The following is a 26163-nucleotide window of genomic DNA, read 5'->3' as shown; positions in this document are numbered from 1 at the left end:
CTCAGGGCACAGAGGAGCAGCGAACAGTCTTCCCTAGACACCAACTCAAAAATCAACAGGTCGTCTGTCACTTCTGGTTTCTGAGAAGTAAAAGGATTTCTCCCATCAGCTCTGATCAGTTCTGCAGCAGACATTAGCAGGGTGCTAATCCTGTCTGGAAACAGCATCAGACCTCTCAGGTGCATTTCTAGTCCCGCAGGCTGCCCCCCACTTTCAATGCCAATCACCAGCCCCAGGTGGTTTTACCTGTGCTTCTGACGAGAACAGCTGTAACATAAAATTCTCAACATCCTCCTGAGAGAGGAGTTAGAGTGGGTAGTAGGCAGTTAGGGTATTCTGGGTCCCCAAATAGAAGAGAATTTCCCCACCATGTCTTGGACTCACCAGAGCACGACTCTTCCAAGGGACAAGGGTGCTATTAGTATACCAATTCCCCACCTGAAGTATTGGCCACTACCTCTGGCCACTGTGGGAGGGCCTCAGGCTGATCTCTTTATCATTGAAAGGAGAACAGGAAGAAGTAATACACATCTGCCCAAGGCCTGGAATGTCCTATGTCTGGCACCTCTGTGGCCTTGTCCCAAAGCCAGGTACCATGGAAACCAGGAATTTTCTTTGTTCATGGAGAAACATCTTTGAGGGAAACCTTTAAAAGGTGCATTCCCCACAATTGATACGGGTTCTTCTTGTCTTCCTGCCACTATGGCAGAGGGTTTTGCTTCTTGTCCTCCTGCCACTATGGCAGAGGACTAGGGTTCTCATTTTCCTCCTGCCACTATGGCAGAGCACTAAGGTCTTCTTTTTACTCTTCCTCCTGCCACTGTGGCAGGGGGTAACAGGGGGTAAGGGTCTTTTCTATCTCAAAATCCCCTCCCGTCGCTAGGACGGGAGTCTTCTCTTCTCAACTTTTCTAATAAATCTTGCTTTAAAATTAAACTGTGTTTGCATGAAAATTCTTCTTTCCTGCGAGACAAGAATTTAAGGTTGCTGCCATACTCGGAGTCAAAAATCCTGCAACACTCCTTGGGTCTGCTTAACTTGCTAACAAGGCTCATAGAACTCGGAAAACACGCTAACGTTTACTGGCTATTCCAGAGGAAACCAGTGAGCACCAAATGTCAGCTGCTAAGGTAAGGGATGTGGAAAGCGGTGGGACCCTGTCACTGCCTCCATGTCACTCAAAGCTCTCAGGAAACGTTCCACAAAATCACTCCTAAAGCTCTCCCCGGGCTGCCTTTGCACTCTGGTTCTTACTCTTCTGTTTTGTTGGGGTCCGTGCAGTAGATGTGGGGGACATGAGGGGGTGAAGAGTGTTCCATTGCTGGCAGGGCTGCAAGGAATTTCCCGCTGTTTGGCAGGGACCGCCCAGCAGATGTCTCTACAACCACCTGAATGCAGCTCCACCTTCTTTTGCATGGACACCAGACCACCCTGTGGAAGAATTCTAATCCATCCTGGCATTTGCTACTGCGAGGTTAACCTTTTGCTCAGCCTGAGCTTGGAGGTCAATATCTTGCAAAAAGGGCCCTTTATCATTCCTACTGTCTTGGCTGTCCCCATTGAACCTATGCTAATCAAGGGACCTGTATTTAGGCTTTCATTCTTTCCTTGATCTTTAAGTTCTCCTTTTCTTTGTGATACAAGATTGAATTGTAGGATAAGAATTGTAGCAGGAACTTCTAGGTACTGGCAGCAGGAACTTCTAGGTAATACTATGGCAGAATTATCTTTAGAAACACCCACTTGACCATGACGTAAAAAGTCTGAGCCAGAGTTTGACTGATTTTGTATAAATAAAGCGGACAGCTTTTGTGCGTAGTCCATTATGATCATGAAGTCCTAGTGGTCCGTCTCTTTCTTTCCTCTTTACGCCTCATCCACGCACCCTTCTGGAGTTCCGAACTCAGCTGGAGCTGGACTCTGGCACTGTTTCTTCACTGTTAATGAGACCTTCTAAGATTATCCGTTTTTAAAACCAACTCCATCTCCCTCCCTGCTCTTATCCACCATCCTTATTTCCAATCAATGCATTATATGCTTTTACTCACCATGCAGAAAACCAGCTACAAGTGGGCAGGGATTTGTATCGATGAGTTCATTAATATATTTCTGGGGCCTACAGCTGAGAACTGTATTCATGGTAGAGCAGCACAGAAATACAAGCTTCACTAACTGAAGACAGTTTCCAGAAATAAATGGACCCCAAGGAATATCATCCTGACTTTGTGATTCAACGTAATTAACAGGATGCAACAGGTGCAAATGTGCCAATTCCAGGCCTGGCAGCTTCCTTCGTTTGAAGGCCTCTGGAATCTGCCCCCGCCCCAGGTCACACCAGGGCACCGGATGCAGAGGCCAAGCTCTTGAGCTGAGCCCAGGCTTCTGGCCAGAACTCTCCAAGCAGCACACTCAGCTGCTAGCTAACAACAGCTGCAGGACAGACCCCAGGTGAGACTCCCAGAACTGTCCAGCTCAGCCTGTCAGCCCGCATTCATGAGAAGCAAAAGGTATGAACTAACGTTTGGATGATTGACAACATAGTTTTGGCTTACCCAGAACAAACAGCAAAGATATACAGAGTATACTCTATACCACACACTAAACAAGTCCATTTAATCCCTAAAAAGCTATATGATGTAGTTACTATTTTAACCTTAATTTCACAGATGAGGCCACAGCCCAGAGAAGTTGTCTACCCATGGGCCCGGCGCGGTGGCGCAAGTGGTAAAGGTCCTCGCCTTGCACGCCCGGGATCCCATATGGCGCCGGTTCTAATCCCGGCAGCCCCGCTTCCCTTCCAGCTCCCTGCTTGTGGCCTGGGAAAGCAGTTGAGGACGGCCCAAAGCTTTGGGAACCTGCACCCGCGTGGGAGACCCGGAAGAGGCTCCTGGCTTCGGCTCGGCATAGTATCAGCCCCTTGCACTCACTTGGGGAGTGAATCATCGGACGGAAGATCTTCCTCTCTGTCTCTCCTCTCTGTATATCCGCCTTTCCAATGAAAAAAAATAAATCTTTAAAAAAAAAAAAAAAAAGAAGTTGTCTACCCAAGATCACACAACTAGAAAAAAACTGCAGTCAGGATTTCAAACTTACACTCCAAAGTCCCCACTTAGCAAATCAGACCTCAAGTACACAGAATCAATAACAACACTTTCACTCGAGACATTCTGGTCATCCACACATGGCTGTTTTTATCAATGCAGCAGGCATCTGCAAACTGACTCCTAGAAATCACCTGTATTTGCCCTAACACCCTCCCAGCCCCCTGCCTCTTTATATCAATCACCCTGAATTAGATCTCCAGCCCCTAGCTCTCCCCTGCTGCATTTTACAGCATCGCGCCAGATTCCCGGAAAGTTTGTATTTTTAGTTGCTCTCAAAATAAGTAGCAAGTCTCTAACATGTAATTAGGGGGATTTTCATCTCACTAAAATGGACTGATTCTTACGGTGATGTCACTTTCGTTTATTAAGAACTGGACACATTAAATACATTCAAAGTTGCACAACCATGCACCTCCCACACTCCCTCTCACTAGCAGTGGGAGCTGCTGCCTATGAATCTGCTGTCTCTAGGACATCATATGACATCTGTCCTTTGGTGTCTGGCTCATGTTCTCAAGGTTTACATTTACCGTAGCATATGTTCATCCATTTTTCATTTCTCACTTCTATATAAATTTTTTATGTGATAGCATTTATTTCTAGTTTTTTACTACTATGAATAATGCTACTAACATTCTTACTACTTTTTTTCCTTCTTTTTTCCCTATATTTTTGTTTTGTTGATAATCTTTACACAGTTGATTAGGACATAAAGGGTCAAGGGCTAGAGGAAAGTGGGTAAAACCACTGTTATCACATTCTTCTTTTTCCTTCCTGTATCTGGCATAAGCGGAGAGATAGGGGGGAAAGCCACATCCAGACTCCCAACCATCCCAGGGTCCCTGATGAAGGGCCTGCTCTAAGGACTCCGCTCAACTGACTTATAGTTCAACAGTTCTGTATTGCTGCCAATCTCACCACTCCATGCCTGATGAAATCGCTCCAGAATCCGCTGGCTGACATAGTCCATCTTAGAGTCTCCATTTGCCTACATTTCCACTGCCAACCCTTGTGTGGGGTACTTGATTGATTTGATTTGTTCTGTCCTCTGTTATGGTGCCAGTGTCCTCTGCAGGGTCTAATGTACTGTCGTATCCTCCATGTGCAATTGGCCATGCTGTCCACTGTTTCATCTAAGCCTCTGAGGAAACCCAGCTCTGACACAAGCATTTCACGGTCAGACCATGGACCCTTCAATTCTCCCCATGACTGAAGTTCTGAGTCCAGCAGTTCAGTCGGGGATCCCCAAATAAACCTCATCTGAGACAATCCCACACCTGATTCTTTCGTGTGCTTCTGGCACAGTCTTTCACCCCATCAGCTTACGTGCACTCTGGTGGTTGTGACTGTTGGGTCAGTTCTGTCTCCAATCCTGTCCTCTAAGCAAATCAACATGTGTTGCAGCCCAGCCCAGTCCTACCCACCACACATTTGGACACATAAACCAGTGGGAGCTGCAGCCTAGTTGGGGCAACTCTCAATAATCCCCACCAGGCCCGCCCCCTGCCCTGGTTCCCAGGCTTGCCAACATGTACAGCACATTGCTCCAGTCTGTCCCACATCCCATGCAGCTCTTATACATGTCAATGGGCATTGAAGCCTAGTTCAACCCAATCAGCCCCACTATGCGGTCCACACTGGGGCCAGTGGATGCCATTTTTCGTCTAGCCATGCCTGCCCGAGCCCTGGTTCTCATGCTCACCAGTCGAAGTTGCAACCCAAGAGAAGGGTGCCCCCTATTTTCCTAGTGGGACCACTCCCACTCCCAGATTTTGCACTCTCCAGTTGGTTCTGCAGTTTAACTTGACAGAATTTGCCCCCGTGCCAGCCTCTGCCAGCTGATGCTGCAGCAAAGCCCAACCATGCCACACTCACTCTGACCTAAGCATGCACAGGTAAGAATAGTCAACCCAGCCTGGCTTTCACCTGATCCATCTCACAAGAGGACAAAAGGTGCTGTAGCCCTAACCAGCCTGCTCTGCCCCATCCCAGCTCTCACGCTCACCAGTGGAGGTAGTGGTCCAACAGGGGAGCCCCATGCAGATCCCCTACTGTGTTTGTCCCCTACCATCCAGTCTCGCATGCAGTCTAGTCTGGCATGGCCTGCCTCACTTTGGCAGTTGTCAGTGGGTGTTATAGCTTAGCTGTGCTAGACGCCACCCCTAGTTCCAGCTCACACTGCCCTAGTGTTTGTGTGAGCTGGCATGTGGTGAACAACAATGTTCCATGCTAACAAGCCCAGCTCAGAACTCCTATGTGGGCTGCAGCATCGGTCTGACCCATAAAAAAGGTCTGGTTTCTCCCCATCAAACCACCAGGACTCAGTCTTCTCGTTCACCTGCAACACAATGCACTTGTCTTTTGGAGTCCTTCTGCAGTCATTCCTTACCGACACTCACAGTGTTTCTTTTCCAGGATTGTCCCTCAGCAGTAATTCACATCTGGGCATGAACTCACAGGTCATTACCCATCCTCACCTGGGCAACCCCCAATCTCCCTGCAAATCCTGAAGCACAAGTTCCTGAAGCATGCCACCAGGCACAGAGTGCCAACTGTTGACACCAGAACGCCCAGCCTGGAGCCACCCTTGCTGTGGCACCAGTTGGGCAGAAGGCTAAAAGACCCTAGCAGGCCCTCAAAGTCACCCACCGCTCCTGAGGAGCATGTGGGCTTGAGGTGACTTCAGGCAGGCCCAGCCTGGAGCCATCACTGCCAGCAGCGCCAGCTGAGGGGGGTGGTGTGGGGGTTAAAAGACCCCAGCATGCCCAGTATGCAGGCTCCAGGTGACTTAAGGCAGGTCCAGGCCAGAGCCACCCCTGCTTGAGGCACCTGGGCTAAAAGCAACATTCTTACTCTTGGAAATGAAAAAACTTCTAGCCAAGGTCTTACACTCATTTACACATGGGGGGGGGGGGAGATTTATTTATGAAGGCCTGGCAGAAGCCAGGAACCTCCAACTCAACCTGGTCTCACGCGTAGACAAGGATCCAAGTAACTGAGTCAATATCTGCTCTGTCTCAGGATGCATTAACAGGAAGCTGGACAGGGAAAAGTGTAAAGCTTAAGCACTTGAGCCACTGTTATCCCCATGGGAAACCCGGATAGAGTGTCAGGGTCCTGGCTTCTGTGGGCATTTGGCGAACAAACCAGTGGATAGAAAATCACTCTCTCAATTCAAGACGGAAAAAGACACAAAGATGGAGCTTGTTCCTATCTGCCAGTTTGCTCCCTAATGGGTACAACCAGGGAGCTGAGAACTCAGGTTAATCTCCCACGTGGGCAGCAGAGACCCAATTACCCGAGCCGTAGGCACCGCCTTCTCAGAAAGGCAGGAGGAAGGCATTAGTAGGAAGCTCCACCAGGAGTAGGGCCGGGACTAGGCTTCCAGCCCTCCCATTCGGGATGCAGATGCCCCAACCCACATCCTAACTGCCAGGCCGAACACACCCCTACACACACACACACACGCACGCACGCACGCAAACACAATCTTCACAACACACAGCTTGCTTCTCAGTTCTCTATTTTAGTCCACTTCTCACTTCTGCTGTTTACAGAATTACACATTGATTTAATTTTTGTTAAGTCTGGCTATCAGGTAGAGTAAGTCCTCCCCTTCCTTTTCAGAAGTGACTTGGCACTTTTTGTAACTCTTTCTTATAAATGTTGCCATCTCATGCAGTTCCATGACAATCCTCCTGAAATTCTGAATGAAATTATATTGAATATATAGCTAAAGCTGTTTTCCAATCAACATACATATATTACATTCTTCTATTTACTGATAATTTCATCCCTTCAAACAATTTATAATTTTCCCTCTACAGGTCTCACACATTTGTATTAGATATGATACAGAAGAGAAAATGTATTTGAAATGGGGTAGAAAAGAGAGAAAAAGAGATCATCTTCATCTGCTGGTTCACCCCCTAAATGGCTGATGGCTTGGGAAAGCAGGGGAGGATGACCACCAAGCGTTCAGGCCTTGCACCCCAGTGGAGACCCAGAAGCTCCTGGCTCAGGACCTCAGCCCTGGCCAGCTGGGGAATGAACCAGTAGATGAAGAGGTCTCTGTCTCTCCCTCAAATAAATAAAAGGTAAAAATTCCCTTTGTTGGGACCGGTGTGATAGCGGCTAAAGTCCTCGCCTTGAACGCCCCAGGATCCCATATGGGTATCGGTTCTAATCCCGGCAGCTCCACTTCCCATCCAGCTCCCTGCTTGTGGTCTGGGAGAGCAGTTGAGGATGGACCAAAGCCTTGGGACCCTGCACCCACATGGAAGACCTGGAAAAAGTTCCTGGCTTCAGATTAGCCATTGCGCTCACTTGGGGGATGAATCATCGGATGGAAGATCTTCTCTGTCTCTGCTCCTCTCTGTATATCTGACTTTGCAATAAAAAAATAAATCTTAAAAGAAATTTCCCTTTGTTAATTTTTATACTTTAACTGGTAATCATCTTCCACTTATTGTAAACGACGTGCATCCTCCTGCACCTGCACACTTCTGTCTTTCCTGCTCCAGGCTCTGTCTTCATGTCATCACTTCAGGGTGCTATCTGTCACTCCACTATAAACAACCAGAGACATCACCTGGTCTTCAGAACAAAGGTTTCTTTCCTTTGTTTTAGCCTTTAAGACACCATGCAATATATTCCCCTTAAATTCATGTATCACTCCCAACAGTCTCTGGATTTAAATCTTTTAGTATGTCTTCAATGCAACTCTTTTTATTGCAAAGCATCCCAGACCTTACATGCCTGTGAGTACTTTAAGCATTCATGTGGACTTCAATGTTTGTGGTTGACTATAAAATCCTGGGCTGTCCACTCAACACTCTGAATACACCATCTTCTTCCACTTAGTGAGGCTGTTGAAAACTGTGACATCAATACACTTTGGCTTTTTAGATTATTTGAGAAGCAGGGAGATAGAGGGAGAGACAGAGATTTCTTTTCCATCTGCTGGTGCACTCCCCAAATGTGCCCAGCTGAAATCAGTAGCCCAGAACTCCATCCAGGGCTCCCATGCAGGTGACAGGGCCCATGCACTGAGGTTACCTTCCACTAGCAGGGAAGCTGGAATGATGACTTTGCTGTACCCATCCTGTTATTTATCCCATCTGCATGTTTCTTTATTTCAAACTTTCTATTTTCATGCCTAACATCTGGTTCTCCCAGCCCTCTGCTCTTTCTTGTTTCCAACTGTTATCTCCCCTCATCTCTTGGTTGCTAATCAGTGTGGTCCATCTGCCCTCACACATTTGTTCCAATGAAGCCTGTATCTTTCCACCCTCAGAAATACTAGGCTCTTACTACTAATTGTTCCCTAGAGACCGCCACCTACCATGCCAACCAGAACACTGAGGCAATCAAGACTCCAGGGCCTAGCTACAGTGAGGGGACAGGCCAACAGAATGCCCCAGGAACTGGAAAATCCACCCCACACCCCCATTCCACAGGCCAGGATTTCACACCTTCTTCCTCAGGAAGACACTTTAACAAGCAAACCTATCATTTGCTTGCTTTTTTTGTCAACTCCTTGTGATAGGGGCTTCTGTAATGCCCTCATTCACACTTGGGGAGAACCTGACTAGGATGCTATGTCACAGCCACTGGAGAGAAAAGGCAATGAAGCAGAAGAGAAACTATAGCTGTATTCCAACAGGCACCTCCAGCCAGGATTTTGCCCTCCCAGCCTGTCTTCCCTCCCCACCAGCCCCTATCAGGGTGACCTTGGGGAAGGGAGCCAGTCCTGCAGTCAGCACCTTGGTAAGAACAGGAACTGACCACACGGCAGCCTGGAAGGATTTACACTACAATAAGCGGTTCTTTAACACCAAGTACAAAGTGCTGTGATCATAAAAGGCCACAAAGGCTCAGAGCAGGAAAAAATTACTTTTCATTGCAAGGCAAAGGGAGTGGAGACCGAGATGAGTGGGTTTTTAAGTAGGAAAACACGGGAAAGAATAAGCTGTGCAATGAATTTTATAACCTGGGAATTCAGAGTAGTATTTTCTCCCTTTTCCATTTGGGACTCTCTTGAACATAACAATGTTGTATTCAATTGTTACATACTATTTAAGCAGAAAATGGAAGCTTAAAGAAGCCAAATAACGTGTCAAATCCAAAATCCTTCCCACTGTAGCTGCCAATAACACTCAGTTCCTTAAGCAGAAAGTCAGTCACCCACAATCCCTCCCTCCTCTGGGTTATCACACCCATCACCAAACCTGGTAGATGTTAACTCCTCAATCTTGCAATACCTCCTCTCTTCTCCATCTGCAAGACCACATGCCCCAAACAAACAAGTGTGATTTTTTGCCCGGATCACTGCAACATACTCTAAACTGATCTTTCTAGTCCACTCCAATTTCAACACTGAAGCTAGGAGGATTAAACCAAAGCAAAAAGCCCGCAGCAGTGTCCAGGAGCTCAACAGCTGGCTCCTCCCTCTGGCTCTGAAGACCAACTCCTGGCCTGTCCTCACCGTCCTCCTCCGTGCTCACTGGGTCTCAGCCACCTGGCTCTCAATTTCTCAGCAGCTCTGCTTCCTACTTCAGGGTCTCTGCACCCCTGGTTCTTCATTTACAGCACTGTGACTTCCAGATAATCCTGATCCAACCCAACCCTGCAAGGCTCAAGTTAAATGTCACCTCAACAGACATCAACAGAAGCCAAAACACCATAGGGAAAGGGGAAGACTGAAAAATACATGGGACACCACAGAGCATTAACCCACCCCACTCAACAATACAAGCTCGCTCAGATAACATACTTCCTGATACGAACCAAACAGGAAGTAACAAGCACCATCTAGCTACTGTTGATCAAAATCTGGGGGAAAAATCCTAGAGCAAACTACTAACAAGTGTATAGTGAAATACAGGGTAGAGGAAGAAGGAAACCTAAAAGGGAGCAACGGGGCAGGTGCGCCTGGCATAGAAGTTAAGAGCTTGGACCACCTGCCTCCCCCATCAAAACGTTTGTGTGTGCGGGAGGCAGTGGGAGGCAGTGAGAGGCTGCCGGAAGCAACAAGCAAGGGTGGGGGGGCAAGCCCGTGGGCCCCTCCACCCACAGGTTCCAACTGAACTAAGCTCCAGGCTCTTGGCTTTCATCTGGCTCATTTGAGCAATGAATTGGCGGGAGATTTCCCCCTTTATTTGCCTTTCAAGTGAAAAAAATCAACAGAGGCAATTAGCCAAATCCAGATTGTATGAGATTCTACAGGACATGAAGTGAAAAGATTGTTCCATCACTATTTAAAAAAGAGGGGGAGGGAGGCCAGCGTGGTGGCGCAGAAGCTAAAATTGTTCTAGCCTTGATTGCGCCAGGATCCCATATGGTCCTAATCCTGGCAGCTCCACTTCCCATCCAGCTCCCTGCTTGTGGCCTGGGAAAGCAGTCGAGGACGGCCCAAAGCTTTGGGACCCTGTACCTGTGTGGGAGATCATGAAGAAGCTCCTGGCACCTGGCTTTGGATCAACTCAGCTCTGGCCATTGTGGCCATTTGGGGAGTGAATCATCAGATGGAATATCTTTCTCTGTCTCTCCTCCTCTCTATAAATCTGACTTTGCAATCAAAATAAATAACTCTTAAAAAAAAGAGCCTTATACAGTATGTAGACATTGTTTGCATCCCGGTTCAAATAATTTCTATAATGTGATTCTTTTCCACAATCGGGAAGCTTGGAGCTATGGGATCTGCATCATGGCCAAAGACTCCTAAACCTCATCTTCAACTCTCTACCTCTGGCAACAACTGTGATTTTAAAACTAAAATATTTTCATCAGAATTTAGCAGAACCAATCATTCTTACCAATTTTTTCAAGTCTAAGATCTTGAACATTAATTCTATTAAGCACTAATTCTAGTCTTCAAGTCTGTAAGAATAAAGAAAACTTTTTTTTTTTCAAAAAGGAAGCTACTCTTCGGATGTTGATGGAGTTCTTAACCAGATCTGCCCCACACCAAAAAAAAGTGAAACAAGCAGCAAGCAGCCATTCTGTTGCGGGATGCAAGCGGGATCATGCTAGACAAGTCTAGGGTTTATTAAAGAGTCTTCACTAGCCAAGTTTAGTGATAACAGGGCCCACTAGAAATACCAAATCACAAGTCCATATGGCAATTCAGTCAACCGAAACCCCAAGAGGACCAAACAGTCATTACCCTGAAGTCCATCCGTTAAACCAAAAACCTGTGTCCCAACTTCCCCAGCAATATAAATTATCCTAAGAGACATGCAGCCGACAGCCTGGGCACTCTTACAAAGCTGCATTCACCTTCCCTGGCTTCTCTGCCCACATTCCATCACTGCTAAGCCTCAACTCTCCTGGAATTCCCAATAGCGCTCGAATTAGAAATACAGAGCATCTCAGCATTGCTGCCTTCACTGTTCCACCGAGCAGTGAACAGAATTTTGAGGAATACAGACACACAGGGGCCATGCTTGGGGACTGTCTGTCCGCAGGAAGCCAGAGAGCAAGCAGGTACTGGGGAGGCCAAGAGTGGGAGTGTCAGAGCCACTGAAGCACAGGACTGAGAGTGAGTCCCTCCCGATCATGGGCCTTTATAGGGGCTTGGGAGGGGAGTGGTCACACAACAACGCAACACCTCTGGTCTCAGGTTCTAGGTGATGATAGGTGAGCATCACAGGCGGGAAGGAGGGAACGCCTAGGTGAGGGTGGGGGGGAGTGTCTCTTCCAAACTCTTGAGCCTGAACTAGCTGCCTACCCTACCACAATTCCAGAGTTTAATCTGCAATACAAGCCAGGACATAACCTAAGTCCACCAAGAAACTTCGGTACGATCCTGCAATCCAATATTAGGCAAATATATACATATACTTTAAAAAAAAATCATACTGTGAGAGGAGTTAGACTGGGTAGTAGGCAGTTAGGGCATTCGGGTCCCCAAGTCATTTCTTTATATAAAAGGTAATTTCCTCACCGTGTCTTAGATTCACCAGAGCACATTTCTTCCAAGGGACAAGGGTGCTATTAATTAGCATGTCAATTTCCCACCTGAAGTATCGGCCATTGTGTGGGAGGGCCTCACGCTGATATCCTTATTGAAACAAGGGCAGGAGGAAGTAATACACATCTGCCTAAGGCCTGGAATGTCCTATGTCTTGCATATCTCTGGTCTTTTGCCCCAAAAACCAGATACCTGGGGACCAGGAAATTCCTTTGTCCTTGGAAAATCCCTTTCTGAAATAAAGCTTTAAAAGACCACAACACCACCCCCCATGCACGTGTCCTTTCTATCTCAAAGCCCCCTCCTGTCACTAGGACAGGAGTCTCCTTTCTCAACTTTTCTAATAAATCTTGCTTTAAAACTAAACTGTGTCCGCACGAAAATTCTTCTTTTCTGCGAGACAAGAATTGAGGTTGCTGCCGTATTTGGGGTCAATACCGCATGGAAAGCCACTTATGTTGCTGTTATTTGAAAAACTTAACGTATCAAACAATAACTTCAAAATCATTCCCCTGTTTAAAAACGTGGGGGGCGCAGGGGAGCCGTCTGGCGGTCACCACCCACGTGGGAGGCCAGGACAGAGCCAGCTCAGTCCCAACGGCTGCCAGACCTTGGGGGAGTAAACCAACGGCGCAGCGTTTTCATGCGCGGCATAAAAAGAAAAAATAAAGTCCTTCATAATAGAAACTTGAGTTTGCCGAGAACAGATGAGAAAGTACAGAACCACCGAGAACGCTGCAGGCCAGCCAGGGATGTTCGCACACCTTTTCCAATCAATAGGCACGCGCTACTTAACACCACTCTAACACCTTCTATCCTGGTCAACGCTTTGACACACTATAATAGTACGAAATCCTTTTAAATTAAGTTACGTTTCTCAGGGAACTTAAATATAATGAACACTCAACACGCCAGGTTCCACCGGCCGAAGACTCCAAGGCTCAGAAGAGCTTAAGGCACTTTCTCCGAGGTGGGTTTTCAGTTTTTCCGGGTGTACAAGAATTCCTGGGATGCGAGCGGGAAGCGCTTGATCCCAATACGCACCCCCACAAAGGTCCGAAAGTGACCTCCCCAAAAGGGCATTCGCCAAACACACACTCGAGCGCCCGGGAAGCGAGGGCTTCGCAGACTCAAAGAGTCCACGTTAAAGTCTGCAGCCACACTGGATGTCACGCTCCGGCCGGCCTCGCACGGTTCCCCCGGGGCGCCCTGCACCCCAAAACCGCGCCGCACCCCGTCCAACGGCCGACCCGCCTCTCGCCACTGCAGATCCTCGACCACATCGCCTCAAGGAACCTCCACCCCTGACTCCCGCGAGCCCTCGCCCCCCAATCCTTCCCTCTTCCGCCAGGCGCCATCCCACGCGCGAAGCTCCTCCCGCCGGCCGCCCCGCTCCGAGCTCCGCACAGCCGGCCGCCCCGCTCCCCGCAGCCTCCGGCACCCAGCCAACCACCCAAACCCCCAGGCACACCTCACGACCGCTCCATGAGTCGCTTCCCCCGCCGGCCGGAGGGTAAGGTGGCCGCCGTAGGCCCTACGGCCTGGGCAGCATTTTCAAACGGCGAGGGGTGGCGCACTTCCGGCCTCCTGTACCTCTCTCCCCGCAGAGTTTCCGGTGAAGCCTGAGGAAACCATCGACGAACCCCGGGGAAGGGCTAGAGAGGCCAAGCTCTTCAGACCATTGAGTAGCTCCTCGTCGGGCAAGAGAGTCTCGGGCGGTAGACGACAGTCGGTCTTGACGTGTGGGATTTAGAGACACACGTGTCCCAGGAAGTCGGACTGCAGAGCCGGGCGGAAACCGAGAGCGTGGTGGGAGTCCACCTGCAACTTCCCATCCAGCTCCCTGTTTGTGTCCTGGGGAAGCAGAGACGGAAAGCCCAGAGCCTTGGAACTATGTACGCGCGTGGGAAACCTGGAGAAAACTCCTGGCTCCTGATTTCAGATCAGTTCCAGCCATTGCAGCCGCTTGAGGAGTGAACCAGCGGTCGGGGCATCTTTCTCTTTGTGTCTCCTCTCTGTAAATCTGATCTGCCTTTGCAGTAAAAAGAAGCAAATCTTGTAATAAAAAAATTTTTTTAAAGAAAGAAAAGAAAGAAAGAACTATTAGACGATGTTCCTGTAGCTTATTCTGTATTTAAAAGAATTAGAAGCCGATATTATTCACCTGCGGCTTTCCTAGAAAAACAAATTAACGAACTACCTTATACACACAGGAAAATGAAAGAATACACTTGCCTTCTCCCCACCCACTCTCTTAAAGAATGGTATGAGAGAGGTCTTCCAAAATTCATGAAAAGTGCATATTATTAAAAACCACGCGGGGGGGGGGGGGGAGAACCAAAACAAGCTTGTATGAATGCTTTGTAACCTGTCTGAACAGGATTTAGGTTTTGGCACAAAGAAAGGTAAGACATATTTTTGAAAAGACCCCCTGTAAGGGCCACGTGGATTCTGAACTTGAAGCAATAAACACCAGACTGGTAGCAGAGGAATGACCGAATTACTGGTGCTTTACCAACGATTGATGACACGAAGGTGTGAAGGGAACAGCTCCTCTGTTTGACAAGGCCCAGAGGAGCTTCCAGCTGTTTGGCAGGACCCAGAGGATGCCTCTCTGACCACCTTGACCGCAGTCTCACACCCTTTTTGCATGGACACTCAACCATCTGCTAAGAATTCTGTAATCTATTGAGACATTGTTGTTTGCCCCTGTGAGATGGGTTTTGTAACTGATGTGAGCTTGGGAGTTAATGTTACTGATAATGTCTTGGTGAGTGGGCCTTTGACTATGCACAGGAGTACAGTTAAGCCCATGCCGTTTCTAGACACCTTATTCTGTGCCTACCCATTGCCCTGGAATCTGGCCCAGACATGTAGCATGTCTTCTGGGAAATGGCTTGATAAGAATCTTACAAACTAATGGAAGTGATGGGAGTATGCTATGGCAAAGAATATATAGTTGCTGTGATCATAAAGGTTAGCTTGTCCTTGCAACTTTTTTAGAGCATAGAAAATGTAGCTGTTTTAGCTGCTTTCATAATTTTTTAACTAAAGAAATTATAGGGTGATTTTATTCATGTCATAGAGACATGCTTTCGATTGTTGTTTCATTGTTAATGGGGTTATAGAGCCTGTAATTGCATGGGGATTTAATATTTGAAATTTTTGTCTTGAATTTCACATTTTTTCCCTTGTATCATATTTCTCCCATTAAATGATGGGCAAGTTGTGGAAATAGAAATGTAGTAGGAATGTATTACTGATTAGCAGGTCATCACATGTACCTTGGCCTTGGAGTCCTGGTTGTCACCTGATGGCTACTACTGAAGAATGAATAATAGCTTGATTTGAAGAAACTGATTAAGGTAACCTACAGGGTTATCTTTAAGAGCACCTGGTTGACCATTAAGTAAAAAAATAAAATAACCAAACATCTGTGCATACCCACTTAGTCATGAAGTAAAAATAGAGCAATCAAACAATTATGCAGAGGCTTGTGATGTGTCTGAGTAAATAAAAAGGACAGCTTTTTCTTGAGCTGTTACAAGAGGGCACCAAGTGACGGTGTCCATGTCTTTTTTTTTTTTTTTTGCCAACACCACACACCCTTCTTGAGCTCTGAACTCTGCTGGAACTGGCCTCTGGCAATATCTGTGACTATTGATGAAGTTGGGCATCTTTTCACACTTACTGGCTTCAAGTTCCTCATCCAGAGTTGCCTATTCATGTATGTTGCCCATTCCTCTATTGGTTTGTTGGTCTTTCCTTTTTGGTTCACAGCAGCTTTTTCTAGAATCCCCATACTAATCCTTTCTGATTCTATGTATCACAAACACCATCTTGACAGCTTTCACTTGTTCTAAGTCTTGCCTTCTGATGAGCATCAGTTTTTCTTTAACAAACTGAAATGTAACAATAATGTTATTGGTTTTTTGGCATATTATTATTAAGGAGACGATTCCCTATCTTTGGGTGCCCAAAATATTCTTGCATAATTTTTTCGAAAATCTCAAAGGTTTTTTTTTTCAAAATGTGGGCCCCTCACTCCTTTAGAAAACATTTTTGGGCATGTTGTATGTAATGCACAAATTCAATTTCCTTTTTTTCCCAAATGAGAAATGCCATGGTTCTGTACAGAATCTACAAAGTAAATGCGAGTCTGTAGCTCTCTAATCACCTTTTCCTACCTGTTTAACAGAATTATGAAAGGTTTTGTAAAAGGAGTCTTTGAGTGAAATCTTTAATAGGATTTACAAAGGCAGGGATGGGAGAAGCCATTTGAACAAGCACAGCACCATAGAAGTGTGAGAAGTTAGAGGACACGCTGGGCAGAGCCCACGTTGAAGAGCTGGGCACTAGGTACATTACTGGCTATAGTACTGAATCACACGGTCCAATGGAGTAGCCACCAGCCTCAGCTGGCACGGCTAGCCCAAACCGAGAGGTGCTGTGAGTGTAAACCAGTTTCGGGGGCGGGTATTCGGCAAGATACCAGCCGATCAAGAGACCCACTGGGGTCCCTCTCAGTGTCTCCCGGGCTGTCCTTTCCTTCTCTGTCCCTGAGGTCGTCGCAGCAACTCCACTGGGGTTTGGGGTTCCTGGCAGAGCTGCGGAACCCCCGCCCCGCCCCTGCGTTCGGCCAAGGCCAGCCGGAGCTCAGCTTCACGGAGACTGACTCTGTTGTTCTGTCTCTGGGCAGCTGGAGCTTGGCTGACCACCGAGTTCTCCGTGGTCAGCAACGCCTCGGTAAGTTGCCTCACGGTGCTCGTAACCTTGCTCCTGCGTGGACCCCAGATCAAAGGAGACTACCCTACACTGCTCGGCGCCCCCGCAACGAGCTCCGAGCTCTGAATTCACGGGTGGAAGCGGCGGCTCCGGCCTGAAGTCCAGGGTCCCGGCCGCCAGTGAATTTCCCGTGGGTGCGAGCTTCCAGCGGCTTCACAGAATGAGGCTGAACAGCCGAGGGTGCAGGAGGAGCTAACGCAGTGCCCGGATAGCTCAGTCGGTAGAGCATCAGACTTTTAATCTGAGGGTCCAGGGTTCAAGTCCCTGTTCGGGCGGTCCTTTTTTTTTCATCATTACATTTTTAATAAATAAAGTTTGTTCGTAAAGCAATCTTTGAGATAACGCGTGCGTTATGGGAGCCTTAACCAAACATAGCTAGATAACAAGTACCTTGGTTCCTCTTCATATCATATAAATCTTTCCGTTTTTACAAGTACTTGGCGTGATACCCCCATTGCCGTGTGTGAGGGGATTTCATTTTAACTTTATCCTGGCACCCACATTTCTCCAGTGTTGGCAATCTGAAAAACTCCTCGCCGGAAAACCCTGGGCAAAATCTAGGCACCATCCAGCAGGTCAATGACTTTACTAGCCACTAGTTTACCTTGAGAATGTCTAACACATGTGGAAACCAATGAAAAATGAAAATTTACACTGAATTAAGAATAAAATGTGAGAATCAGCGTTTCTGCTGTGGGGAGGGATCGAATCGAAAGCATAAATGAAAGCCTCCAGCTAAGGAGGAAAAGAAAGAGCCGCCCGAACAGGGACTTGAACCCTGGACCCTCAGATTAAAAGTCTGATGCTCTACCGACTGAGCTATCCGGGCGCTCAGTAAGATCCCTTCTCAGCTGTTCACCTGCTATTGCTATCCTAGGCTACTTCTAGCGAGCAAACTGCATCTTATTTAGATGACAAGTGACATTTTGCTTTTTAAAATTTCTTTTCTTCCCTAGACAAGCCACGATGGGAAAGTGAGCCTGAATTAAGATCCTCAGAATGGGAGTTCAGACCTCTAACTCCGATTTTGATGGGCTTTTTTCTTTCTTTCCCCTTTCGGGTGAGTTGCACTTTTCAAGTTAGGCTCACACCATAAGCCCTGCCAAAGAGGGACCACTGTGCACCAGTGGGAGCCGCGTGGAGTATTAAAAATAAAGCAACTCTCCAGTCAGTCTAGTTTCATTAACTGGCTGGCTGCAAAATAGCTCAGCCTCAGGTGGAGTTTTTTTGTTTTTTTTGTTTTTTTCCCCTACAATTGTCTGATTCGTCTAGGACAAAGTCCATCAAACTGTGATCCCAAACTGGCTGGGGCTTTCCACTTGTATAAAATGAGATTAATTAGTCAACTTCTGAGACATCGTCTAAACTAGGGTTTTACCATTTCTATTCCTTTTCCCGTTGTGAATGAGATTAGAATAGTCTCAACATGTACCAGGATGAAGTAATTTAACTGTGTGTGTGAGAGAGAGAGAGAGAGAGAGATTTAAGCTTTTTAAAAAATGTCTGTTATGGTGATGGTTACCTTTGAAGTTAGAAATGTATGGGATGCAGATCTTACTGTCTAGCGAAAGAGACAAAGACTCAGAAACAATCTTAACAAAATAACAGTTGCAAGAGCACAGCTTCCAGTCGTCAGGTGAGGCTAGACAGACAAGAAGGGGCTGATCAAAAGGGGGCCAGTGAAGAATCGTCAGTTTCCTGCAAGGAGACCACAGGACAATGTGGAGCCCAGCCAGCAGCTGGCCCAGCTGTCAGAGGAAGCAGTAAGAAGCAGAGGCGTTTATTTTGTATTCAGCTGTATTTCTTAGGCACCCACATTGTTGCATGAGGAAAAATACCATATCACTAACCTTTCCTTCAGGATCAGAGAGGTAGCCGTGGAGTGCTAACTAGATAGAAGGGGGTTAGCCCATCAATACATTACACTTAGAGTGAGGCACAGTGGGGGAAGGAGCAGTGAGTCTGGGAGGATTGGAGAGGCGGAGGGCCAGCTGCACTGGGAGAACCATGATTCACTGGATCTGACAGGGTTGCCAGGAGGTAGAGCGGCAGGGCTGGCCCTGAGACAGCTGACCCAGCCCACATAGGGTTAAGGAGAATAACTTCCTCTTAGGGGCAGTGGCAGGTGACTGGGAGTTTGGCCTGTAACCCTATTCTTTCACCTTTGTTCCATTAACAGCCCCACCTGCAGCTTCATACACAAGCTGCGTAACTTAATTTTCTCACTAGAGGGCAGGCTAGCCTCATTGTTTAGCGCAGTCCTCTGTTTCTTTAAAACATTTCTTTTTAAAAATTTATTATTATTATTATTTGTCATGGTACTGAGAGGCAAAAAGAGAGCAAGAAAGGAGACAAAGATATATCATTCATCAGTTCACTCCCCCAGTTGCCGGCACAAGCAGGGGTTGCACCAGGACAAAGCTCCGAGCCCAGAACTCACCCAGGACTCCCATACCGGAGGCTTGGGCCATCACCTGTTGCCTCCTGGAGCACATTAGTAGCAAGCTGGAGTCTGGAAGTCCAAGTAGGTCTGGAACCCTGGGCATTCTGACAGGTAACTTAACCCCTAGGCTAAATGCCTGCCCTTCTTTTATTTCTTAAGCTTATTTCCTGAGCCTTCTCCCACTCCCAATTATTTAACCTTTTGTGGGTGTGTGTGGTGAATGTTCAAGTCTGCTTTCTCACCCCACAAACTGGGTGGGAAATGGAGCAGCTGGGACACCAACCAGTGCCCATATGGGATCCCAGCACTAGTAAAGCCAGTTGAGCTATTGTGCCAGGCCCTCGTGTGGTAGTTCTGTTCTTGTGTTTTACGGGACCTCCATACTGCTCTCTACCCTGACTGTATCACCTTATCTTCCCAGCAGTGGTACCCCAGGAGCCCTCCCCATCTCTTCTCATATCTTGTCTTTCTGTCATGCCAGTCTACCATGGGGGATGGGATGGTACATGGTGGTTTTATTTGTGTTCCCCTGATGACTGAGATGTTGAACAGCTTCCCCCATATCTGTCGAGTGGGTTCGCCATTTGTGTGCATTTTCTAAGAGCATATCCACTCAGGTCCTTGGCCATTTTTAAATCAGGTTATTTGGGATTGAGACCATCATAAGATGCGTGGCATAGAGAAGCTGTTTCACAAAGTCCCCTAAATGGGGCTGGTGTGGTAGCACAGCATGTTAAGCGATCATTTTTCCGATGCTGCCATCAAGAGTCCCCACTGCTCCACTTCCAATCCGGTTCATTTCTGATGCACCTGGGTAAACACCTGGGTAAACAGCAGAAGGTGGCCCAAATCTTTGGATCCCAAACACCCATGTGGGAAACCCAGATGGAATCCCAGGCTCCTGGGATCCGCCTGGCTCAGCCCTGGCTCTTGTGGACACCTAGGGTTTGAGCCATTAGATGGAAGATCTGTTTCTATCACTCTGCCTCTTCAGTAAATAAAGGGTTTTTTTAAAAAAAGATTTATTTTATTTTTATTGGAAAGTCAGATATACAGAGAGGAGGAAAGAAGGAGAGGAAGATCTTCTGTCTGATGATTCACTCCCCCAGTGGCTGCCAAGACCAGAGCTGAGCCAATCCGAAGCCAGGAGCCCAGAGCCCCAATAAATCTTGGAAAAAAAAAAAGGCCTAATGACTTTAAATGGAGACTAGCTCAGGGTTTCTAGTGGTCCCACTAATCTGTCCTGTGAATACTGGGAACCAGCAGCCTAGGAATCTTGCTCACCTTCAGGAGCTGAGACGCTGGGATAGATACTTCTCACACGCTGTGCAGCCCGTAAAGGGGAAGATGCAGGACTGGCTTAAAGACAGTGGATGTGTAGGGAAGGAAAATATCAGTGTGTCCACAAAGCAGTCACAGCCTTCCGCCCGGTCTGAAGGATTGACGAGCCTTCCTAAAGACAGTCCATACGGGACTTTACAACACCACAGCCTTTCTGTTAGCTGCCTCAAAGGTAACAGAGTTCAGCTAAGCGGCCTCTGCCGCCTTCTCCTCCCTCTCACTTCAGACACCTGCTCCCTGCCCAGTAACCTAGTTCTTTTCTTGCTAGCATGGAAACCTGAAACTCGCTGTCTCTACCCCTCTCTTCCTGTACACTAGATCCAGGTCTTCATCAATGACTCAGTTCAACAAGCGTCTTACGAAGGGGAAGCTTGGGGCAAGGCCATTCATTAGGCCTAGAAAGTCCCTGTGCATTTTCTAAGCCTTGAGGAGCCGCCACTCTAGTTACCCTACTCTTTCGGCCCCTCCACAATTCAGGAAAGGAAAAAAAAAAAAAAGGCCAGCCATCACAACACCCTGTGAGTGATGTTACAACCAGGAGATGTTTATATGTGTTTGCACACTCTTTAAAAAAAAAACAAATTTATTTATCTATTTTTTTTGGAAAGTCAGATATACAGAAGATATATAGAGAGGAGGAGAATCATGGAGAAGAGACACAGAGGAAGATCTTCTGTCTGCTAATTCACTCCCCAAGCTGCCACAACAGCCAGAGCTGAGCCAATCCGAAGCCAGGAGCCCGGAGCTTCTTGCGGGTTTCCCACGTGGGTACAGGGTCCCTAGGCCTTGGGCCGTCCTCTGCTGCTTTTCCAGGCTATAAGCAAGAGCTGGATGGGAAGCAGGTTGCCAGGATTAGAACAGCTAAAGTCCTCTCCTTACACATGCTGGGATCCCATGTGGGTGTGGGCTCTAATCCTGGTGGACACTCATCAATGGCTGACTGAAGAACTAGCTGTAGGCCACATGAGTTTGCCATTGCCACCATAACAAATCACAAATCTAGCCAATCTGTATGACACATAATTGATTTCTTTTCTTTCTTTCTCTCTCTTTTTTTTTTTGGCTTCATTAGGCTAAAATCAAGATCTTGGCATGGCTGTGTTGGTTTCTGGAAGCACAAAGGTGTGGGGGGGGTCTCCATCCTCTAGCTTAGCTGCCTTTTCCTGGTCATTCTGCCATCACTGCACCTCCCTGGACTGCAGCTGGGCCGGGTGCTGGGTTTCTAACGATTAGTGCCTTTAGCCTACGTCCATTTGTGTAACCCAACCTCCTCTCCTAGCTCCTGAATTTTTTTTTTTTTTTTGTTCTTCCTGCAAAGAACTGCCTGAGGGGCTGCTGCTGTGGCTTAGTGAGTAAAGCTGCCTCCTGCAGCACAGGCATGCCACACGGGCACTGTTTTTGAGTCCCACTGTTTTTTTTTTTTTTTTTTAATAAAATTTATTTTGACATTCTTTACATACTTAGTTAGAGTAAGAAGGTTCAAGGGCTACAGGAAAGTGGATAATACTAGTATGTTTTCCATATTGTTACCTTCATGTTAAAAAGGGGGGTATTAAGGGAGAAGGCCCACCCAATTTCCCACCCTCCCCAAGTCCCGGGTGTAGGGCATGCTCTGAGGTTCTTGCTCGAGTGGTTTTGATATTGCAACAGTTATGAATCGCTGTCAATCTTGCCACTCCAAGCACTATGAGGTCTTTGAAAAATCCACTGATTGACATAGTCCATCATAGCTGAGATGGTTGGTTGACCTGTTCTGTCTTCTCTCTTTTCTTCGTTAGGGTTCTGAGTCCAGCATTTAGATTAGGAAGATCTCCAAAGAAACTTCTTGTATGTGCTAACAAGTACAGGGCCAGGCACCGTCCATCGCTCCAATCAGCTGGTGGTTGTAATTGCTGGGTTGGTTCTGTTTTCACTCCCGACTTCCACTGGAACCAATGGGTGTTGCGGTCCAGCCTGGTTCTGCCCCGCACATATTTGGCCCTCACCTAAACCAGTAGGAGCTGCAGCCTAGTTGGAGCGACCCACAATAACCCCCACCAGGACCGCCCCTACCCTGGTTTGCCAGTAAGTGTAGCAGTAATCCAGTCTGTCCCACACCCCATTCCACCCCTAGCTCCTGAATTTAATCACATCCTCAAAATGCTTTTGCCTCATAAAGTGACAATGTTCACAGTTTCTGGAGAGAAGCAAGCAGACATTTCAGTTTGAGGGGAGGGAAATGGCCACAGAAAGGGAAGGAGAGGGAGGTGGGGGCTGGGACAGGAGGCACCCTCCAGGCGGCAGGGACATAGCTTCCATCCGCTGATTCATTCCCCAAGTGGACACAATGGCCAGGGCTGAGCCAATCTGACGCCAGGAGACTGGGGCTTCTCTCTGGGCTCCCACATGGGTACAGGGGCCCAAAGCTTTAGACTGTCCTCTATTGCTTTCCCAGGCCACAAGAAGGGCAAGTGGAATAACTGGGACACAAACTAGGATCCTGGCACTTGCAAGGGAGGATTAGCCAACTGAGCCATCATGCAGAGCTGGGTAAGTCCTTGATCCACCCTCCATGATCTGCAGTCCTTCCTCAGCCTGGCTTTCTTCCCTGGGCAGCTCCCATTTGGTACTTCTTTATTTATTCTTCTGCTGCACCGTCTAATACCCTCCATCCCAGCCTGACCTCACCTTCTATCCCCAGGCCTTCAGCCCTTGCAGAGTGATGAAGCATTCTGATTGTAGCCATGATGCACAGCATGAGACCAGCTCTCCACCCTGCCCGTGCTCTCTCATGGGTTCTCACTGAACCTTACCCACGTCCCTTAGGTCTGCAGCCCCACCTTGACCCCTTTCCTCTTAGCAGATTGCTCAGACGCTTTCTGGTGGCCTCTGACCCCTCAGTTGACCATTCTTCTCAAGCACAGCCGAGGCAACTCCAGTCTGCCTAGGATTCCCTCTGCCCGTGCCCCGGGGCCTTTTTCATGCATCATCGTCATCCTCTGCCTCACTGTCATCCTCTGCCTCACTGTCTTTGTCTTCTAGGTCTTCTACCTCAACACAGGAACATGTTTAAGTCTTTCCCATCTTTCAAAGAAAAAGCAAAACTTGCATGTGATGCTGCAGTCCCCTCTACCCACTGCCTTCTAATTTCTCCTTCTCTTTAATTGCCATGCTTCTAACAGCGCTCACGTCCAGTTTACGCTTCGGTTCACCCGAGTCTGGTGTAGCTAGGGCTTCTCTCACTCCGTGGGTGCTGGGCATTTTCTTACTGACCCCAGTGGCATTCAATCGTCCCACCCTGCCTGAAGTTCCTGCTGGCCTAGAGTGAGGCATTCATGCTTTCCTGACAAACCCTCCCATCCTGGTGTCAGACACTCTGTGGTCTCCTTTTGCCCCTAACTGGTTATGTTTTCTGAAGGCTTCTTGCTTCATGACTGTCATGAAAAAAAAAAAAAAACACAACAAAGCATGCATGGAGCCAGGGACTCCAGCTGGCTCTCCTGTGAGGATGGCGGGGGTGCCTTCCTCTGTTATCTTGCAAGTGTGTTAGCAAGAATCCAGCCTGTGGCCTTTGGCTTGCATCATCAGATCCTGGGGAGAAGCAAGTGGGATGTTCCAATTGGAGGCATAATCTCTTAGAAAATAAGAGACAATGTACAAAAGGTTGACAGGGTACAGCAAAACTTAAAAGGAAAAATGAGCAGTACCCTAGGACCACAGCAAAGCAACACTTCCACCCCTCGCCTGAAAAGTCTGCGGAAGGAAGCGATGATCTGAATCGAGAGAAAAGGCGTCGGAGAGGGGAGGGAGGCTGTGGGCTGCGGTTGAGGGTGGCAGCCGGCCCACACTAACTTCACAGGCAAAGGGACTGAAGAAAAAAGCACCCCGACTTCTCTGACTCCTCTCAGCCTCTTGCCACAGCTGCCCATTGGTACCTGCTCACCGTAAGCTAGAGGGCCCAGAGGACCTGAAGAGGCGAAGACACAGTGTGTACTCTGACTTTCAGATCCTCCTCCGTCACGCTTCAGAAGATCCTCTTCTGCTCACACTCCCCTGCTCCACTGCTCCTCACCCACCCAGCCTCTCTGTCACCTAGAGAATCTTCACATGGTGGCTTGCACTGGTTCCTCTTGAAAACATTTTTCTTCTATCAGACTGCACTACCAGGTCTTTGATCTGCTCCTCCCCCAGCTCCCCGGGGGAGTGCTCCACCCGCCCACAGGCCTTCTCCCCCAGTCATGTGGAATCATCCGTGGCCCCATACACCTGTGCTCCCGCTGGCTGCTGAGTTGGGCCCGATGATCACCAGAGCAAGCTGTCCCAAATGAGTGTGAGTGAGTAAACAAGGTCGGAAGAACTCCTATACAGGAGCTGAGTAGGCCACCTGTAGTCATCAAAATGCTGCACTTTTCCACTAAAAATAAAATAAAAAGATTGACTTATTTATTTGAAAGACAGAGTTATCAGAGAGAGACACAGAGATCTTCCATCTGCTGGTTCATTCTCCAAATGACTGCAATAGAAGGGACAGGGTCAGGCTTGAAACGGGAGCCAGGAACTCCATCCCCACACCCCACAAGTGTGAAAGGGACCCAGAAGGCTGGATGGGAAGCAGACGTGGCTCGATGCAGGTGTGTTGAGCCAAGTGCCTGAAATGTGTTTCTGTGTAGCCACAAAGACCAGAACGCAGGGACTCCACTAACAACTTAACGGAATTGAAATAATTTTCCAAGGCCCCAACCACCTTCAGGCACCTCAAGTCAATTAAGTTTCATCCTTAATTCTTTAATCCACCAATGTAGTGACTCTGAGGATCAAGACTTGACCACTTGGGCCTTTGGCAGATGTCCAAGCCAGTATCTCAGCCGGCACACCTGCCCCCTCCCCTTGGCTTTTCACAACCGGCCTGAGTGGTAGGTGAGAAGTGAGGCCTGTGCTTATGATTGGTGTTGGGAGTTGCAGGGTTCAGTGACCTAACACCAGCGCACAGAAGAGACACACAGTTCTCTCACCGGCTTCCCATCTCACCCAGGGGCACCTGCCACCAGGAGCCCTTTATATTTGCCCACCCCTTTGCCAATAAATAGCTGTGTGCCAGCATTTAAGATGACTTTTGACCACCAACTCCTGGAGAATTCTCTTGGGTGGAGTGGTGGTGGTAGGGTTTCATATCAGCAAAGAGAATCTTAAAGATTCCACCTTTTTAACATGCCTTTTTGATACTTCCTTTTTGTTTTTTAAACTCACGGTGAACCCAAGACAGACCGGAATAGCAGCATCTTAGCAAATATTTCCCTCAAAATGAGGGAAGGGGGAAATGGGGTGGCTGTTTCCATAGGAACCCTGGGAGAGGGGAGTTAGGCTCTGGATACCCGAAGAGGTTGCAGAGACGCAGGTGCTCGGTGAGAGGGAAGAAAGGAAGGTGGGGTGAGGGGGGCAAGATTGATGTTCTAGAGGACACATCCTTTGAGACGGGGCATCATGGTTATTATGCAAACTAAATGCAAAGAAGAGTTGGCCAGCTTTGGTTTCTTCCG

The 26163-nt window shown here is 47.8% G+C and overlaps 1 protein-coding gene and 2 non-coding genes across 3 annotated transcripts in view; 1 reads left to right on the top strand and 2 right to left on the bottom strand.

The window, feature by feature from the left end:
- Positions 1 to 13650, bottom strand: part of MDM4 (MDM4 regulator of p53) — a 78627-nt gene extending 64977 nt beyond the window's left edge. The window contains exon 1 of the mRNA XM_040985498.1: positions 13550 to 13650. The gene's annotated coding sequence lies outside the window, so the exon portion shown is untranslated. The remainder of the gene's footprint in view (positions 1 to 13549) is intronic.
- Positions 13651 to 17065: 3415 nt separating this feature from the next.
- Positions 17066 to 17138, top strand: TRNAK-UUU. The gene has a single exon. It is a non-coding gene; the product is annotated as a tRNA-Lys (tRNA).
- A 481-nt stretch (positions 17139 to 17619) lies between these two features.
- Positions 17620 to 17692, bottom strand: TRNAK-UUU. Its single transcript has one exon. It is a non-coding gene; the product is annotated as a tRNA-Lys (tRNA).
- Between the last annotated feature and the right edge of the window lie 8471 nt (positions 17693 to 26163).

Source organism: Ochotona curzoniae, unplaced genomic scaffold, assembly GCF_017591425.1.
Source record: "Ochotona curzoniae isolate NIBS_2020 unplaced genomic scaffold, NIBS_Ocur_1.0 contig_430, whole genome shotgun sequence".
Taxonomy (NCBI): Eukaryota; Metazoa; Chordata; class Mammalia; order Lagomorpha; family Ochotonidae; genus Ochotona; species Ochotona curzoniae.
Note: the sequence above shows the minus strand (reverse complement) of the source record. Positions and strands in the feature narration are given on the sequence as shown.